The 19,135-nt window shown below is 42.5% G+C and overlaps 1 protein-coding gene across 3 annotated transcripts in view; it reads left to right on the forward strand.

Annotated features, from left to right (window-relative positions):
- Positions 1–17,428: 17,428 nt before the first annotated feature.
- The window catches only part of CEP162 (centrosomal protein 162), a 49,299-nt gene continuing 47,592 nt past the window's right edge, over positions 17,429–19,135 (forward strand). For 2 of the 3 annotated variants that reach the window (XM_030489752.1, XM_030489754.1), the window contains exons 1-2: positions 17,429–17,558; positions 18,552–18,637. The gene's annotated coding sequence lies outside the window, so the exon portion shown is untranslated. The remainder of the gene's footprint in view (positions 17,559–18,551; positions 18,638–19,135) is intronic. The other variant, XM_030489753.1, reaches the window with a different exon arrangement.

The raw sequence follows: 19,135 nt of genomic DNA on the forward strand, positions 1-19,135 counted from the left end.
GTTTTTTGTCAGACTCTCACTTCCATTTGACAACAACAGAGAAAAGATTGTCAGTAGCAATCATGTTGGGCATCTTGAATGTCACCCAGTCACAGATGTCTGCACACAGAGATTTCCAAATTGTTCTTTTACTTGGCTGCTTCTAACACAGCCTTTGGCCAAGACAATCCCCAAATAAAATTAAGTGGGAGTTCTTTCCACTGGAAACCAGGTTCCATGTTTTTCCATCACATATAGGGTTCAGTTTTGTCTTCTAGGTGCCTCCTACCCAAGAGGATCGTCCTCTGTATTTTTACCAGGTTTTGGATCAGCAACAGTTTGCTGTAACGTGTGAGCTTGATATTCATCCTCATTGAGTACAGTCAGTCATCAGGTACAAATAAAGCACAGTTTTAACTACATGGTTTATTTCGCTAGTGCTTGTCACAAAGCAGCATCTAACAAACTGCCTGTCTCAGCCACAGAGAATAAGGCACGTGCTGTCTGACAGAGCAACCCCCTTGCAACAGCAGTAAGAGGATTTGTTCTGAAGGTCTTTTATTTAGGAAGAGGAGAAAAATGTTAAGGAGTGCCAAGATTTTTCTTTTGCATATAAATCCCCTCACTTTTTATATCAGGGGTCATGCACCGCTGAGGTATGTGGTAAGGAAATAGCATCTTGAACTTGCCTTATACCGAAAAATGAAACAGATCTTCAATATTCCATGGAGAAGAGAGTGTGCATCATTTCTTGAGAATAAGCCCTTTGTGTCTCTATTATTTTTACAATACACTTTAATGACCTGAAAGCATGTGTGCGCCTTCTTAAATCATCACATACAAAACTACATTTTGACTGTAAAATATATTAAGAATCTTATAGAGGAAGTTCTGCCATGTGTGGGGTTTTCTCTGTTTTCAAAGATAGGATGAGTTTTGTCCATATTACAAGGACAAGCTCCAAAAGTTAAAAAAATAAGGTGGGAAGGGGAAGGCATTTTTTTTTAAAAAAGAATAAATCCTAGCTCTAGACACTAGTGTTAGAAAAGTCACCCTCACCATATGGTTAATACAGACAAGGGAAAATAGCCAACTTGATTTCAAATGTGAGAGTGATTTTTAAAATGAATTATAGAAACTACTTCAGATTCATTATTTTAAGCAGGGAAACTCATGTGTTTAGCTTATGGGTCTGGTTTGAATAAAAGTTTGTCTTTCTTGAATAGAAATCATATGTGATTCCAGGCAGTGGCCTGGACCATTTGCTAATACTAATTGTTGCTGGTTGAAAGTAGGGTAGAAGATTGTTAAAGTCTTCCCTGGCAGCAACTTGATCTGTGGAAATGTACTTTACAGGAACTGTGATGAGGTTTACAGCTGGCAGAAGCTTGTGATAGGGTGGCCACATGACTTTACATCTCTCCTTTAATAATGCAATAAAAGCTCACGTGACACAAGTTTGGTAGGTAAAGGATGGCAGGGATTGTATAAACTGAAACAGGGATATATGATTTTTACAAACATTTCACATTTTGAAATACACTCAATGATGTGGCTATTTTGAAATAATATTATCACAATACATTGAAGTAAAGCTGGCAAGTTAGAAAACCACCAACATAGACCAGATGGGCTGTTGAAGTTCTCACATGAAGCATCAGAGGTAGAAGAAAATAGTGTCAGATTATAATCATATCAGTTTGCCCTTGCCCAGTCTCAACAGATACCTGGTCAACTGGTAAATACTTCATTTGCTGATAAGGAAGAGCTGTAACATTAGTTACATAGATAAAATGTGATTATTCTGCATAATTTACATGTTAGCACTGGTATTCTGGTAAATTCCAGAGTGAAACCTTATCTTCTGTTTCTGAAATGCTAGGGTTATGCTATTTTCAGCCTTCAGCCATAACACAGCGCAGTCTTGCTATTCACGTCCAAGCTGGCTGCATCTTATTGCTATGTGAAACACCTAAGGCGTGATTCAGCTGCCCAAAAGCAGGTCTTGGAGCCCTTAAGAATGCTCTGACGTGTCTGAGACATACCCGATGGTCTGGCAGGTGTGGTGTACAACCCACCGCACCCCACGTCCCTGCATCCCCTTCCAGAGTGGCAGCTGGCTGCCTCGGGGAGACACCCTGAAGCATTGAAAACAGTGCCAGACACTGAAGGTTGAAGCACGCAATCAAGTCCCCTACGTCTGTGGTGCAAACCTGCTAAGACACCTTGGGATCAGGCTCTATAGGGCCTCATAACAGAGCTGTGGCTAAGGAGCAGAGAGGAGATGTGGGTTTGATGCCTAGGTGGGATGCCGTGGCTCCTTTCCCACAGGGAGCATGCTGGAGTTGTAAGAGTTCAGCTCCAGCTGAAGGGATGAATGGCATTTGGCTGGTGTTTATATCAATAACATGTCACTTGTGAGCTCATCAAGAACAATTTCAGCCTGCAGTTCCAGTCAGAGAATTACACACTTATTTTTATTGCACATCCAATCAGTATCAACGTGTTTTCTGAAGCTTTGTCATGCTCGGGTAGATAGAAAGTATTCTTTTCACTAATATTTGTATTGTTTCACATCTGGTTCACAATAATTCTCATGCTATTGTCAGTGGAATTGCTCTGCCATTTCCTTTCATGGGGTGCTTGATGGCTGCTCTGGAAAACAGTTTATTTACAAGTTCAAGAAGATGCCATTGGGTATATTTTCCATTTGGCAAACTACAAAAGTAACATTTACAGTTATAAACACCTGCATAGACTAACATATATGTTGCATAACTTTCTTCACACAGAGGTATACAAGGTAAATATAATGTAAATAGCTTTCCGCAAGTCAAAATGAATGCAGAAAACACCCAAGACTCTTAGGGAAATAGAAACAAGTGCCACTTTTTAAAAATCTTTTCCCTTCCAGCCCTTCCCAATCCCAGTCATGGTTACTTCACATTCTCTCCACTGACTCTCTTTTGGAAGTAGTGAATATTGTATACTCATGTTATATTTGTATTGAAAAATCCCAAACCTTCACAATCACTGATTCTTTTTATTCATGATTTTACTTCTCTAACTATTTGCAGAGAAGAGCTGGCTGTGAATATTATTGACATTAAAATGTGGGCCTTGGTCATGCTGTTGTCTGGGCTAACTCTTGCTTTTCCTTGATGGTTTGTTTGGTGATTCTTGCCAAGCTCTTATCATGATGACAATATAATCTTACAAGTATAGCTCTAAAAAGAGACTTCTAATTTCTTCACAGTTTTCAGGTGGAAACAAAGCCAGTAGGGTGAGATGTACAAGAAATTCAATATTTCTATTGTTTTGACATGTTTTGAGCAGTACATTGCAGCATCAGGTATGTCTTTCATAGATAAGCACACACTGCTACCCATATGAATACTGGCAATGTAACAGCCACTTGTGTATAAAGACTGCAGCTTCCCTGGCTGTGGGGATTCCAGAAGATTGTAACAAACTCACAGCTGCCCGTGGCAAAAACTACCTGAGAGAAAGTTCATTTTTTTTACACTCGTAAACCTGGTATTACTGAATGAAACTTGCCTTGTCTGCATATCTCTCAAGAGGAATGGAGGTGGCTGTAGGACAGATCTTCTCTTCTCTGATTCAAAGACCAATGCAACATCTCACTTATTTTCCTATCCCTCATGTTCCTGACGAAACGCACATTTTTTTCTCTCTGCCCCTTGTATGTCCTTCAGGCCTCTTCTAGTGGAGGACATGAGGGAAATAGGTACAAAAGGTGCAACAAGATTCATTTCACTGCCTGTGGGGAGTGCAACCTTACCCTGTAGTACTCTCCTGTCTCCTCTACCACACGCTTCTACAAGGTGCAAAGCAGTTCCAGTGGTGTGGAGAAACAGCTCAAAGGACCAGCAATCCATAGCTGTTCACGAGGAACAAGGCTGCAGCATGGATCCCAGGACAGCTTCTTGGAAAGGACCAACTTAACCTGGTTTCTAGAACAGTCAAGATTGTGCAGAAGACCACTGAGGCCACTGAAAAAGGAGAACAAGATAGACTAAAGCCACCTGAGACCCACACTTTCTAAGCTATACCTCTGAGAGTTTCTGCACATCATCCTTTCACAGGCAGTTTGGTGCAAACGCTGAGCAAATGCTGGCTTTTGCCAAGAATATGCTTTAGAGAACAGTGTGGACAAAAGCTAAGAAAAGCTTTCACAAAAAGCACGAGAAACAGGAATCAATGGAATCCTTTCCCCAGGTGTAATTTGTGCGTATTTTAAACACTATTAACACAGACAAAAACCAAATTCTCAGATAGTTTCTGTAATAGTAAAAGCGGTTGCTATTATAACAGGTTATGATTCAATGTTTCATTTTCTTTCATGCATTATAACATCCAACCATCTTTTAGCTGTCTCTGTCACCAAGTCCCAACTCCCTGTTAAGCCTCAATCTGTGGCAGTCATAACTAAAGCAACAAGACCAAGTCCTTAAACTTATCCACTGAATGTGTTGCCTCTGAGAGCTTTTTCCAGAATTATGTCAACCCTCCACTTATCACTTATCTTCGTACCTCCTGCAAGTGCCCCTATTCACCACACTTTGTACACAGCCTGAGACTTTCAGAGACCATCATGCAACATATTAAAACCATTCTAATCTGATGCTTCACACATAACCTCTCAATCACAGCTCGTACTGATTCCAACCATCAGGCTCATAACCTTTGTAGCACATTGGCCAAAAAAGAAAAAAGAGAAAATCCATTTTCATTCTATCTTATCCACAACATGTGCAAATATTACCTCATCCATCCTTGAGCTGGCTCCAGAGATTAACCCAAAGCTGACATGATAGATGTCCAATTTAAAAAATAGCCCGTTTCCTGGCAGTTGATTTTATTGTCAGTTTTGTTTTAAACTTCAACTTTGGGTGTGACATGGCTACCCGAATTTCACATTTTTAAATACCAATTCACTTTCAAAGGCTGAAGCCAAAGATGATGTCATGTGTGCAGTAGCTTAGCACATATCTGCAGTGGGAGCTTGAAGATTACAAAGAAAGTTTTCCTTGCAAAAACAAGAGCCGGACACACAGGAAAAAGATTTTCATAGGAAAGCAACATGACACTATTTAACCTTCTGATTAGGTAAAGCATTACATGAGTCTCTTTAATTGAGGGAACGTTGCGTTAGCAGTTTACTAGGCAGGAAGTGGCTGCTGATGCCTGTGGAAAGCAGGCTGCATGAGGTTTGAAGCAGCACTCTGAAGTGAATAGAGTTTTACTGAGCTCAGCAGAGGTAATCTGCATTTGTACTAACGCAATTCCAAGTACAATTTGACCCATGGGGATGAAAGACACCAGCTAAATGAAAAAAATAGCATGAATCCTTTGTTTATGTTACAGAAAAGCTCATATTGTATGCAACATTACTAAGAAATAAAATATCCTTTGCAGTGAAACAGTTTGTTCTTCCTAATCCAGTATTATTGTTTATGCATGTGCTAAATCATAGGATACACATGGTTGTAAAAGCTGATTTATTAACTAACTAAAAATCAGAGCCATCCACCCAAGCGCCACCCAGCATCTGCTGGGACTAATGTCCCTCAAAAAAGTCCCATATGTCAAAGGAGGTTAAAGACTCAGAAAAATGCTCACCCCAGCTGGTCAAAAGAAGCAAAAGAAAAACAGGTTTGCTTTATAGACTACAGTATTTTGTTTGTTTTCATTAAACACTCTTACTGATTTTAAACATCTGTATTTGTTAACTTGTTTAGTTCTTTCAAACTTAAGAGTACAAACAGTGCCATATGTGCTCACTGCTGGCATTTCTGTTCCCCATGCTAACATCTGCCTCCAGAGCCAGGCTTATCTCTGACAACTTGGTAAACATGCCTCACGATGAAATTTGAACTACATGAGGTAGTTTGCTGCCTAGAGAAGGCAGCAAGGACACATGGAAACCTCTCCCTTAAAACCTACGACACCCCCTGCAGAAATGTCAGCTCAGCTGAAGCAAAGCAACATACGGGGGAGCTGCATGTAGACAGTTCTCCTGTCTCTGGTTGTTAGCTTTCTCATCATTTGCGTTTGCTGGTTGAAGTCTGTGCAAGCAGGTGGAAGGGTAAACTCCAGAGACTTGCACAACCTGCTGTTATATTACTACAGAGGCTGGTTTAAAATGAAATGAGAAGCTTTCAGTGATTGTATGAAGCAAGTCTGCTCACCTCAAGTCACAGCTGGTCAAGAAGAAGATTAAGAAGTGGTTTGGCTTCAATGAAGTAGTACTTTCACAGAGATGAAACAGAGTGCACTTCAGGGCTTTTTGATCTACCAGAGGATGCTCTCACAAATGGAACACTCAAGCCATTTAAGTGATGAATTCGATGGGACTTTAACAAAAGGAATAATCATTATTACTGGCTGGAACCAGTTAATAGGGAAAGCAACGTCTTTATGGCTGCTTTCCTGCAGGTCACAGTCAAACAAGTTACCAGTCCTAGTACCACATTACTTCCAATGGACAGGAGATCAGACTACATTACGTGTAGTCATCTTCACCCTGTATACTCCAGGAACTCACTAAGCTGTAGATGTGTCACTTCCACTCCTAGAAGCATAGAGAAATGACAGTCATGCTGCTTCTTTCACCAAAAAAAATCCCTTAAATTCTGTCAATTTTTTGCAATTTGAGCAGCCATGCTCAGAAACAACAGACTCACTTAAGGCATTTTCCTTAAAGTGCCCCCATTTTCAATATTCAGGCCACTTTTTTCAACCATTAACCTAATCTCAGGTGGATCTCTTTTCCAGAATATTTTTACTTCAACTCTTATTTTCTCCTATGATCGACTTGTCATAGCTAATTCCAATTTCTAATAAATGCCTCCTTGGGAGGCGTATAGTCTTGGAACCTGGCCTGGAATTATCCAACCTAATTTTTGGCACTCAAGTTTCCTGAAAAGTAGTTAATGCAAATGAGCACCTCTTCAGCAATGAGTCTTAGCTTCTTTTTCTAAGGGTAGTTTGCCCCTTCACACAGAGACTAGAAACAATGAAATTAAATATTTCTCTATATTTAGGATTACAGAAACATGTATCTCTTTTGTCCTCAAACCCTGTCCCTTTTGCATTCAAGACCTATATTTCATACTTGGTCCTTCTGCAAGGCTTTGCACCCAGCCTGTGCTCCATGCTATAGAGATAGAAGTCTGTGCTCCCCTCTTCTGGTTCATTCTCCAAGAACCAGGCAACCATTCACTCCTTGAGACAGGGGTGTACCTATATACAAGAACATGTGTGTGCACATACGCGTGTTCACACACATGCTATCACTTTTTACATATGTGCAGCAGCTCTGCCTGCCTCTCTCCAACAGATGACATGGGAAATGCTGATATTAATAAAGGCTGGGGGAGCAGACGCAGGAAGAGGTGGTGGTAGGTACATGTATACATACATTTCTTCAAAGGAGGAGAGGAATGCTTAGCAGGATATACAGACTCAGAGAATCATTTGGGTTAGGAAAGACCTTTAAGATGATCAAGTCCAACTGTTAACCTAGCACTGACAAATCCACCACTAAACCATGTCCCTAAGCACCAAATCTACATGTCTTTTAAATACCTCCAGGGATGGTGACTTAACCGCTTCTCTGGGCAGCCTGTTCCAATGCTTGACAACCCTTTTGGTGAAGAAGTTTTTCCTAATATCCAATCTAAACTTTCCCTGGCACAACTTGAGGCTGTTTCTTCTTATCCAATTGCTTGTTACTTGGGAAAAGAGACCAACACATGTTTAAATGGGAAACAAGGAGGGAGAAGCAAAGGATGGCAGCACTTATTTGCCAAAGGCTACAGAAGACAGATGAATTGGGTTTGTGGCTATAGAAGAACTGAGGACAGCTTCTGCTGTTCATTTGCAAGCGTGTATACACATTGGGGTGACGGAGAACCATGCTGTGAACAGAAGAAAACTTCTCCTGATCCTCTCTGGACACATCCCATGTGAGCGCGATGGCAGCCTTATGAGACAACAGAAGATGAGGTCAGGCAAGAGCTACGGTACAATCTTGATTCATTGAATGTTTTCCAAAGGCAGGAATCCAGTGTTAGGAGAGGTGCATTACAGTCCTTCAGAGGACTAGTAAACAGTCCTTCAGAGCCACTGAACGTCACCACTACTCCTAGAGACTTTCTGAAGCCTCTCTCAATATTTCAGCAACAGAAGTGTGTGAAATTGTCTCTTCTGCCCTTGTACACTTCCCTACAGGACTCACCAGCACAGGTTTCTAAACATGTAGTTCATACCTTTTTCTTGTTCCTCTTTTTCCTACAACATCCCTTCCACTCCATTCTTTAATATGTGTCCTTTTTTGGTTATTAACATTAGCCTTCAGGAAAGCTAACTCTTGGCACACTAGTAAGACTGTATATGTTAATCTGATTAGACTCAAAGTCCTCTAAAAAGATAAAAAAGCATCTGATGGGATTATCAAAAGTTTCTAAGCAATGAAATATCTCAAGAAATCTGTATTTACTCTCCTGGGTGTGGACTGTGGCTTGTATACATTTCTGAAAACAGGGGCAGGTGTCTGGGAAGCTACTCCAAAGAAAATATGCAGAGGGGTCTAGTTCATATCGCTTACATTCCTTTCTGAATTTGCACCTCTTTCCATGTCCAGCTATTGGGTGTTTTTTATTGCTTATTGCGTTTTGAACTCGACACTGTGAAGATCAAATAAGCAGCCAGTCACCAATTAACTTTCCAAAGCAAATACTTCAATATTCACAACACATATGCGTTGCAGGCATAAATGTTGGGGGGGTGAGGGGTGTGTTGGGGGGTGTGCGCGCACATATGTAGAAGGAACCAGGAGAATGGGCTACTCAGTTAACACACAAGTTTCCAAACATGTGGATTATACAATCTTCTTGTACCTCTTTCCCCCACAACATCTCTTTCACTCCAAATGCAGGCAGATACACATACACACACATGCTCACCTTTGATATAAAATGGGTCCTGGCTCTTGCTGTGAATGTAATTTTCTTCTGTTCAATGGCTCTCTCACACTCTGCTGTAAGTGGTCTGAGGGGGCCACCAAGTAAGGAGAATTTTGGCCCACCTTGTTTTAAACCTCATCACACATCAGGGCCAGAAGCAGCAATAGCTTCTCATTATGAATTGTGCCTGTTATTGTAATTTATCAGGATCAAACAGTTGCTGGCAGCCCTTTCCATAAGATCCGGTTGCAGTGTCTATATCAGCATTGAGCAAAATCAAACATGGCTTGCGAACAGAGGTTTAGTGATAAATAAATCACTCAGAGAGCTTTAGAGAAACAAGTCTTCACGCACACCAATGTTATGGTACTTGTCTTTATTTCTCTTCCAGCTTTCCTTTCTTTTCTTTTCTTTTTTTTTAATTTGATTCACAGTGTTCGGGTGACATGTGTTTTGCCTTATTCAGCCATTTGGAGTACAGGTGCATGACTGTGTTTTTGATGGAGTGTTGCTATTCTGGAGTGCTCCATCCAAAACACAATCTCACACATGTAATCCAAACTGCTGAAGATGAGTCAACCATCTTCCCTTTACCATAATAATTAGACATTTCTTTTTCATTCAAAGTTTCAGTCTTTATTATTAGTTGCAGATGCCATGTTCAAACAATATTGTTGAATCTTTAAAGGCTTTCACACCAGGCTATTTGATCCCTCAGAGTGGAGGAAATTAACAAAAAGCCCAAGCTTATCCAACTTTAAATTAAATCAAATAAAATATTATTACACTGCATGAACACAGTGACACCCAAATACCTTTAGTACACATAAAAATCATAGCTTAATATTCTATTAAGTAAATATAGCAGCTCGCTGGGGAAGGTTTGTTGTAATTAAGGGATTCATGGAACAACAGCTTCCAGTCTTACTAATCCACACAGGCCACACATCTAAGTGTCTTTGCTTTGAAAACGTTTCAGTTTCTTATCACATTAAGAAAATGACCACTTCCCAGAAGCCTGAAACAACAAAGAACCTCACCAGGTTTTAAATCCTTAAGCTAGGTATTATTTTCCAGACACATGCTTGCAAAAGGCAGTTTTCACAGGGCTTAATATACACCATCGGAACCTCGGGACTGCTGGTGTTTATTTCTGGTACCTTAGGAGCTAATAGGTGATTAGTGGGGTAGATATGGAAAGAAAGAAAAGACACAGGAAAGCAGGTGTCATAGTCCGTTAAGGATAAGCTTTAAGGACTATTTTAGTCCTTCAACAAGCCAATCTCTTGGTGGCATTTTTGGTACTAGGTGGGTGGCAGACAGACATTGAATGTTCAGCTGCTGGAAATCTCTAAGTAATGACAGGTTGGATCCCTACCCGAAAGCACTGTTTACAGAAAAAAGAAATCTTCTGCCTATCCACATTTGAGAGTTTCAGAGTGGTGAGATTTTCCTTTCCACAGTACCTGGCTGGCTTTTGTTTTCTGTACATAGAAGATCAGTTTAAATTATCTTTAGTTCCAGGTATGAAAAAATAAACCAGAAAGGACACTTGCTGACTCCAGAAAGGCTGCTTCACTTGGTGGAGCATGAGACCTCCTTGTCAAGCGCCACCAGCACAGGGCAAGAAAGATGGTGGGATATAAATGTGTTGTAGGCAAGGGATCTGCACCTAGCTGAAATGGCCCCAAGCAGTGCTGGGGATGTGGTGGTAGGGAAGGAGACCTCGTATTTCTCTGACTTCTCCCTCCCTCGGCTCAGTAGTAACAGCATCTGTACAAACAGCATGGAACTGGGCCCTGCGTCTCCACAAGAGAGAGGATGACGAGTGAGACAGCTACATTAAACTGACAAACACGTGAACCTGCTTTGCACAGAGAACCAACTCGTAACAGTCACCCTGTTTCCCCCATCAATACCGGTTAACACATTGCAGGGTTTTTGTTATTACGTACGAACCCAAGTCTGAGGGGGGTTTATTCCTTCACTGGCCTTTTTTCCATTCACTGGGGAAAAGGGTTTCCTACATGTTCACCTGGGCAGTCCATGGACCAGCTGGTGGAGCAGAACTCGTATAGGCAACAGTTCTTGGCAAGGATCTGATTTTGTCCCCTCAGCTTTTAAGACGTGATGCTCAATTCCCTGTGCAGAAATGTAAGACTGAACCTCACAGCATGATTTCAAAGAAAATAAAAATGTGGAGCAGATTAGCTTAGGATGAAATTATAATGAGAAAAAAGCTTGAGGAAAAAGGTAATTGTGACAAATTTCAGACTCCAGCTCTCTTGTCCAAATGTACACTGTAACTACCTTTAGCCTGATGAAAATGCCCTAGAAACACTACTAACAGCCACTTGGATCACAGGAATACTGTTTATAACAGACATGAAGACAGGAAAACTGTGGAATACATTATTGGTTTAGAAATTAAATCAAACTCCTGGCAAATAAATTAACAGTAATTCCAAATTTTCTTTCTAAAAATGTAGGCTAATATATTGCAAGGCAAGCAATCCATTAACAAAGTCATGACCTTTCAAGCCAGAAGACAATCCTGTCCAGTAACTAACTGCTTAATGAAATTATTACCTCAGCAGCAAAATTACAACAAGCCTTTTTCCAGAAGCTGCCAAGACTCAAGTGGACCATTGCCCATCAAGCTTGAAGTCTGGTGCTTACAGTTCCAATGCTGCATTCAACGAGAAGAGCCATGCAAGCATGCTGAACACCCTCAGCCCATCATGAGAGGCTGAACCACTGGAGCAAACTGGTGTTGGATTAGTATTAGTTATTGTACGTGTATGCACCTTCTGCTATGCCCCATGTCGGTCCCAGGGAAGAGAAACCTAGAGGTAGCAGAGAAATGCCAGCAGCCACAAGCAGGTAAAGAACAGATTGGAGGGACTGTTCTCATATGCCTCTATTCAAGGAACAAGCACCACGCTCCTCAGCTGCAGCCATCGCTGCTGTGGGGCATACTTGGTGGCAGGCTTCAAGCAGGGAACACTCCCGGCCTCTAAGAGAGGCAAATCTCAATGTTGTGGATACACAGCACCTTTGAAAACATTCTGACTGATTTTCTCGAGAAAATTTTCTACCTCTGCACTTCAGCAGAGACTCCAACCCAGAATAAGCATCCTGCACTGAAAGGAGTGAAGCACAATCCCTGGCCAAGTGGGTGTTCCAGGTTCCCACCACTCCAATAACAGATCATTTTTAAATCAACCCCCAAAAAAACCTTGAAGACCTCCCAGTTGCACTAAGCGCAACAGTTTGATCCTTTTTTGGCCAGCAGGATAAAATGTGATGTTATGACTAACTGTATTTTGGGAAGAAATCTCCTGTGGCAATCCTAAAGCTACCTTATTTTCAGAGGAAAATGTTAAAAATTGCACATCTATCACTTTAGATCTTATGCTGTTTCTGTACCGACAAATATAATCGCACTTGCCATACTGCAATTTTTTGGATACTTATCTGCAGAGAAATGATGCTCCTTTAAATTAGCTTTTCAAGATAAACACACATGCATGTGCTGTTTATTGTACTTTAAAAATACCCCCTCAAAATAACCCAACCAGTTGAAAATTCTTCAGACTGCATTTGGAGAGTGACCTGAGATGTGGGAAAGTTGTCTATTGCTTATGTTATTTTTTCACCCACTTTTGAGTGCTTTGAGGCTACATTTCCCCTGAGTTATGACAGATATTGCCACCCACCTTAGTTCTTCCTGCCTCTGCCCTAACAGAACCTCTTTGTTGTTTTATCTAATCAGATTCAGAGGCCCTGCTAGAGTTGGCTCTTTCAGACTGTTCAAAGCGCTTATATTTCTTATTTCCCAGGCTTCAGAAGAACTAAAAATAACCAAGTGAAAACCTGAAATGCAAAGCTAATATTCTTGCCAGTGTTAAGCAGATATGTTGTCAGGATTAATGAGAGATTTTACAGATCTGAAAAATCTGAATAAATCAGAACACTTAATTTTTCTTTCCTGAGTTTTCTGAGTTTAATCTTTCCTAATCTGCTAAGAATTTTTTATAACAATATTTACCTTAATTTTTTCTGAAGCAAAGATATGCAGTGTGTCTTCACGCAAAGAGAAAAATTTATTATAAAGCTTTCTATATACAAAGGAGAATATTCATTCTCCTCATTCATTCAGATGAGGGTTTGCAGTTCAAGCCACTCAAGCAACCCAAGTTCTTCCCCCAGTCACCATGGCAGAGTAGGAGCCATAGGTGTGTTGCCTGATGCCAAGCACTGAGAATTTATACTGGCAAACGACCTGCAATCGGCATAGGGCAGGAACATTTGGCGAGTTTAAATGTGCTACAGTTGGTCAAACCAGCCACATTTGTATCTATCTTTGCACAATAATTTTCTCAGGATTTGTCGAAAGTGAAAGCTCGTAACAGGAGGGATCTTGCTCCCTCCTGTAAAGCAATGTTTATAGAGAATCGGGAAACGGAAGAAAAAGCAGTGTAAAATGTCGGCAAACACACTTCTTTTAAGTGAAGAGAGTAAGAAGCAGTTATAATTATTGACTGCAAACATTCACGCTCTTGAAGAAACTTTTAACTGCTTACATTTGCTGGCAATAGCAGTTTTCCCTATGATGGGGAAGGGTTTATTCCTGCAGCCAGTAATTACAGCTATTTTGTGTTCCCCTTCTGCTAGAGGAACTGAAAAGCTGGCAGCACAGTGCACGGTGTAAAGCCAATTAAGCATTCATATAAATTAGCCAAAGGGAGGATTTGTTTTTAAAAAGTCTGAGAAACAATGCACGTCTGCTAACTTCCAGAAACTGGGAAGTGGCCACCAATGTGACAGCCCAGCTTCCAAGGGATCCAAGCCTGAAGCAGAAATAAGATTAGGGACTGGTCTAAGCCTCTGGAATAATTTGAAACACAACACAGAATTCAGTTCTCAGCCTGTGGAGAAACTGCATGATGGAAAAACCCGGCAGGTGAGATGCTAAACTGAGTTCAGGCTAGCTACCGTAATGCAGTCCACCAGAAATCTGGCCTCGGGACTTGAGGACTATGGCTAATCAACAGTGGAACAAAATAAGACCTGCAGTGAAACAAAAGTGAAAGTATTTAAAATGTTCCTTTAAACTGAAATTATAGTTAGGTGAACTAATCATAACTTAATAATACCAGACTATCATTATCTCTTGCACAAAATACAGTTCCACATCATTTTTCCATTTTCTGTACAACTTGTACTTTTACAGCAGGCTTTTCTTTTTTTGATGCGTATATTGGAAAGGGTTCTTATTGCATAGTCATGTAAGGAAGTATATCACAGTGGGCATGCACAGAGAATGCAGTTTTAACTTCTTAATTCACCACTGTTTGTTTGCTTTTCATTTAGTATGAAACTGTTAACCTTTAAAAAAACATAACCAAGAATATGGCTAAATATTTATTATCGTAATCTCATATTTCACATATTTTCAAGTTCAGTACTGAAATACTATCTAATGCGATGCCCCAGCCAAAGTGGATGTGGCAGACGTTTTGCTTCTTTTTTACTTGATGTCTTTTTCCCCACTGACATTTATGGATGATACGAATCTGCTAGACAACAAAACAAAAGTATGGATATTTTATCCCTTTCAATTTTACCATTAACTGCTTGAAATTATTCCACTAATATGTGAAGCCTTATATTTCAGCAATTTTAGCAAGAACAAAAAATGCATTAAGTGTACACATGCCACACATTTAAACGAGAAGCCAATGACTATAGCAGGAAAAAGTCTGTTTTCACAGGAGTCAACAAAAGCTTCCCACCCATGTCAGCAGAGCCAGAATTTTACCTTAGAATCTGCGGCTCTGTCCAGCAGGACCTATTTCAGAATTTGTGACCATCCTTCTGCTTTAATAGCATTGCCGCCCAAATTGCCACATTCCTGCCTGAAATCCATGGCTAGCCCTGTGCTCTGTTTTTTAAGCTCCATTGCTAAGAGCTGGTTGGCATTAGAAGGAAATGAAAATCTTTTAAGTGGCTATCGTGCATGTTATTTGAATGCACTGGATGACATTTCAACACCAGGCAATGCCTCCTCTCCACCACAGCCATCAGGAGTGGTTTGGTGGTTTCTTTCCTTCCCATATGGGCACTGAGGTTCCCAACAGCATTGATCCCTCTGCACATTTTTCTATACTTTGTACAAGCCTCTTTGAACCTATTTCTGCAAACAGAAAGGCTTCAATGTGCAACGGTTTTTTAGCAGCTTACAGGACTGAGCCCTTGATGTGACTATTTGATTATATATGAAGTAACTCTCATGATCAATGAGTGATGTCACAGCTATCACTTTGAAGTTAACGGCAAAATTTGCATTGCCTTAAGTCTGAGCAGGATCAAGGCATATAGCATCAGACTGACATCCCTTAATTAATTTCCATATTTCTTTTTAAATGCTCACGCCTCACTCCATGCTTTTCATGAGACCAGAGAAGAGAGCAAATGCTGGAAACTGATGTTTTCAGCAGCAATAGGCTGTCACGCGTAACAGATTGTTCTAGAATATGAGTTTATGTGGGCATCCTGTCCTTGATCAGCTCCCATGTTTCCCGCAGACAGCAGCAGAAGTTGCACACAAGGACGAAATAAACGACCCATACTTTGCAAAGGGAAATACAATACTCCATCTGCAGACAAAAGGCCTGATTGAAAGAAGTGCTGCAGCACCTTTAGTAATTTCTACAGACTTGGGTGGAAAATAGAGAGCCTGTATTTCTCTGCTTCTCTGAATTAAAGTATAATTTATACTGGCATAAAAAAAAATCTGGGATACATAAAGGCCATATTGGAAGCACGATCTTTATTTCTCCAGCTAACAGGAAATGAGAGACAGTAATAAGATTTTAACTAGTCTCTCACTTGCGCCGAGTATCCAACACTCGCCGAAGAAAACTTCCTTTTAAAATCTTTTCATTCCAAGTCTGCTCAACAGAGAACCAAAATATGAGTGTGTGTGCGTGCGAACAATGTTCATTTGTATTCTTAAGTGAGCTTGTTTTATTTTGCCATTTACTAAATGCTGGAGTAAAAAATTCCTAAAGCAATGTGACTCTCACAACAAACACAACTGACAGACCCTAGCTGGAGAGCACATGCAAGCACAGACTGCAATTGTTCTGTGGTTATTTGAGAGACAGTGGTCAGGGAAACAGGGGTCATTAATTTCTCTGTGTATTTTAAACATTTCCAGAGATGTGCTAAAATGTATTAAAAGCACAGCAGCCAACATCTAAAGCTGAAACATTAGAAAAAGCTTTAGAAGGGGATTTCTGTGTACCAGCGAGCAGGAATGGTTTGGGTTTTGACCTTTGCAGTAGGGAAAGCAAGGCACTTTTAACTCTTCACATTTTGCTTTTCCAAAAGATAGCTGACCAACTCCTGGAGAAGCGTGTCCCTCAGAAACTTGAGGCAGGGATTTTGGCTGCAGGTGGCAACAGTGTTTGCCCCCACAGGCTTCAGGAAAGGAACAAGGCTGGTCCCCTGTGCTGGCCTGGCATTGCCACCAGACAGGGAAATACACTTATCATAGAATCATAGGATGGTTTGGGTTGGAAGCGACCTTAAAGATCGTCTGGCTCCAACCCCCTGCCACAGGCAGGGACACCTTCCACTAGAGCAGGTTGCTCCAAACCCCTGTGTCCAACCTGGCCTTGAACACTGCCAGGGATGGGGCAGCCACAGCTTCTCTGGGCAACCTGTGCCAGCACCTCACCACTCTCATAGTGAATTTCTTCCTAATATCTAATCTAAGTCTACCCTCTTTCAGTTTAAAGCCATTACCCCTAGCCCTATGACTACAAGCCCTTGTAACAAGTCCCTCTCCAGCTTTCTTGCAGCTCCCTTCAGGTACTGGAAGGCTGCTATAAGGTCTTCCCCTATTCAGTTGTAACTCCGCCGCTCTACCCGCAGGCTCCCACAAGGCAGGAAACACAAACAACCCGAGCGGCAAGCTCAGAACCGACAGCGAGGGGGGGACCACGGCCGCCTCCCGCGCCTCTCTCTGCTCCCGCCGCCAGCAGCGCGGGGCAGACAGCCCCGAGCCCGTCCCGGCGGAGGCAGGTGAAGGGCAGGCGTCGGCGGCAGACGGTTGCTGCGTTATCCTGGCGTGACCTCTCACGGTGGAAGCGGTGAGCGCCGGCGGCGCTGCCCTGCCCCGCCCCCCGCCCCCCGCCGCCGGCCTCCGCTGGCACCGCCCCGCTACCGCCCAGCAGGTGGCGCCGGCGCCGCACACCACCGCGCCGCGACTTCCGCCTCAGCCGCGCGGGCCGGGCCGGGCCGTGCCGAGGCGACCTTTGCCACGGTAGTAATGGCCGCCGGGGACTGTGCGCTGCTGTCACGTGTCGCGCCACGCGCCTCGCGGCGGGAGGGGCGGCGGGAGAGGGAAGCCGGCGGATTGGTCGGGATCACGTGACAATCATATTCCGTCCCCCCCCCGCCGCCCCCCGCGGTCCGTGTTGGCGGGCGGTACGGTGGCCGGGAGGGTTTCCTAGGCAACCGCGCCGTGCCGCCAGCGAAGGGGGCGGTCATGGCCGAGGCAGGCTCGGTGCGGCCCAGGTATGCTACTGGCGGCCGGGGCAGGGCAGCGCTTGGTTCTGAGCCGCTCCGTGGCGCGTCCCCGCGGTCCGCGGAGCCGAGCTATGCCCTCCGGCCCGGCCTGGCGCTGCCCCGGCGGTGGCTGCGCTTCTCCCTTCCTCTTCCCTCGCGGCCGCACGTCTGCGGGCCCCCGCGGTGCCGGGGGCTGTCGCACTCACTCGGCAGCACTCGCTGGGCCCAGAGGACGGGGCTGGGGTTGGGACGAGCACGGCCCGCCGGTGTCAGGGGTGCTACCTGGCCCCCGCTGTGTGCCAGCTCTGCGTGCTCTCTCTGTATGGGAAGCCGGAGGAGGGAGGTCAGGTCACGGCTGGTCCTAGCGCTGGGATGATTAAAAGATTATGTGAAATGTGTTAGGTTGTATAAGCTTTCCTTCATCCCTGCGATTTAGTCATATCTTACAAAACCACCTGCTTTCTGCACTGTGTTATAGCATATACCCCAGTAAGTGACTTCTTTGTTTTATGTACAAAGTCATTTGTGAGCCTCCAGTTCTCAAGGTATGGCTGTAATGTGTATTTGCTAATGGTGATGTTTGTCTGTAATCTTCCGTTACGGAGATTGGCTGACATATTTGTTGTCCTTCGGAAAAACAAAGTTTCGTTTTGTTACTTTTTCTAAAAGATGTAATTATAGGGTAGACAGAAGTATAGATAATGTCAGAAGAATGTCTGTTTTTCTGGCAAGGCTGGATTTAAGTATTCTCCATTTGCTCAAGTAGTTGGCACAGCTAGTAAACTGTTAAAGCATCTCGTGTTTAGCATCTAGTATTCTTTGTAAAAGTATAAAAGGATACTGAATTATGTTTGTCGTGAGGCAGTAATCTTACCATGTTTTCAGAGATATTGCCAAGTGGATATAAGGGTATCTTACTCAATAAGTGTATCTTATAAGGATATTTTACTCAATTCAGAGTCTGGGCAGTCTGCTATAACTTCTTTTTTTTATCTGCCAAAGGCAAAGCGTCGGGTGGTCTATGGATGAATAAGGAGTGAAAGCAGGAAGCAGTTGTCACAACTCACCTGTCAAAATCAATTTACTAGGTAGGTAACAGTCCTGTGTACTGAGAGGACTCCATACTGGGAGAAGTTTTGTTTAATGGTAAAAGCATTTCTGCAAATGTTTAGCCCTTTTGTGTTTACATAGCGCTTCTCAGCCTGGAAGAGGCTACGATAGTTTAATGTTATACATATGCAGTTTTGAAGGTAGCCATATGTGTTGAGCAGCTTGATATACCAAAACTGTAGCGTTTTGAGTGTGGGGTGTATGTTATACCTGAGAAGTCAGTAGAGATTTCGAGGAATGGGAGGGGAACAAGTGCCATTGGCTTTCCGTGTCAGGGCAAATCAAACCACATGTCATCCTCTAATCTTAAAACACCTTCGTGTATTTATTGTTTACCGAGTTCTAAGCACAGCAGAGACAATGAAACAAAATTTAAAATGCCAGATGTCTCCAGTTTTAGAGAGGAAACATAAAAAAGAATTCAAAGCCCTTAAAATAGATGGGAAGTAGTACTGCAGTGGATTCTTGTTCATTAC

Source organism: Strigops habroptila, chromosome 6, assembly GCF_004027225.2.
Source record: "Strigops habroptila isolate Jane chromosome 6, bStrHab1.2.pri, whole genome shotgun sequence".
Taxonomy (NCBI): Eukaryota; Metazoa; Chordata; class Aves; order Psittaciformes; family Psittacidae; genus Strigops; species Strigops habroptila.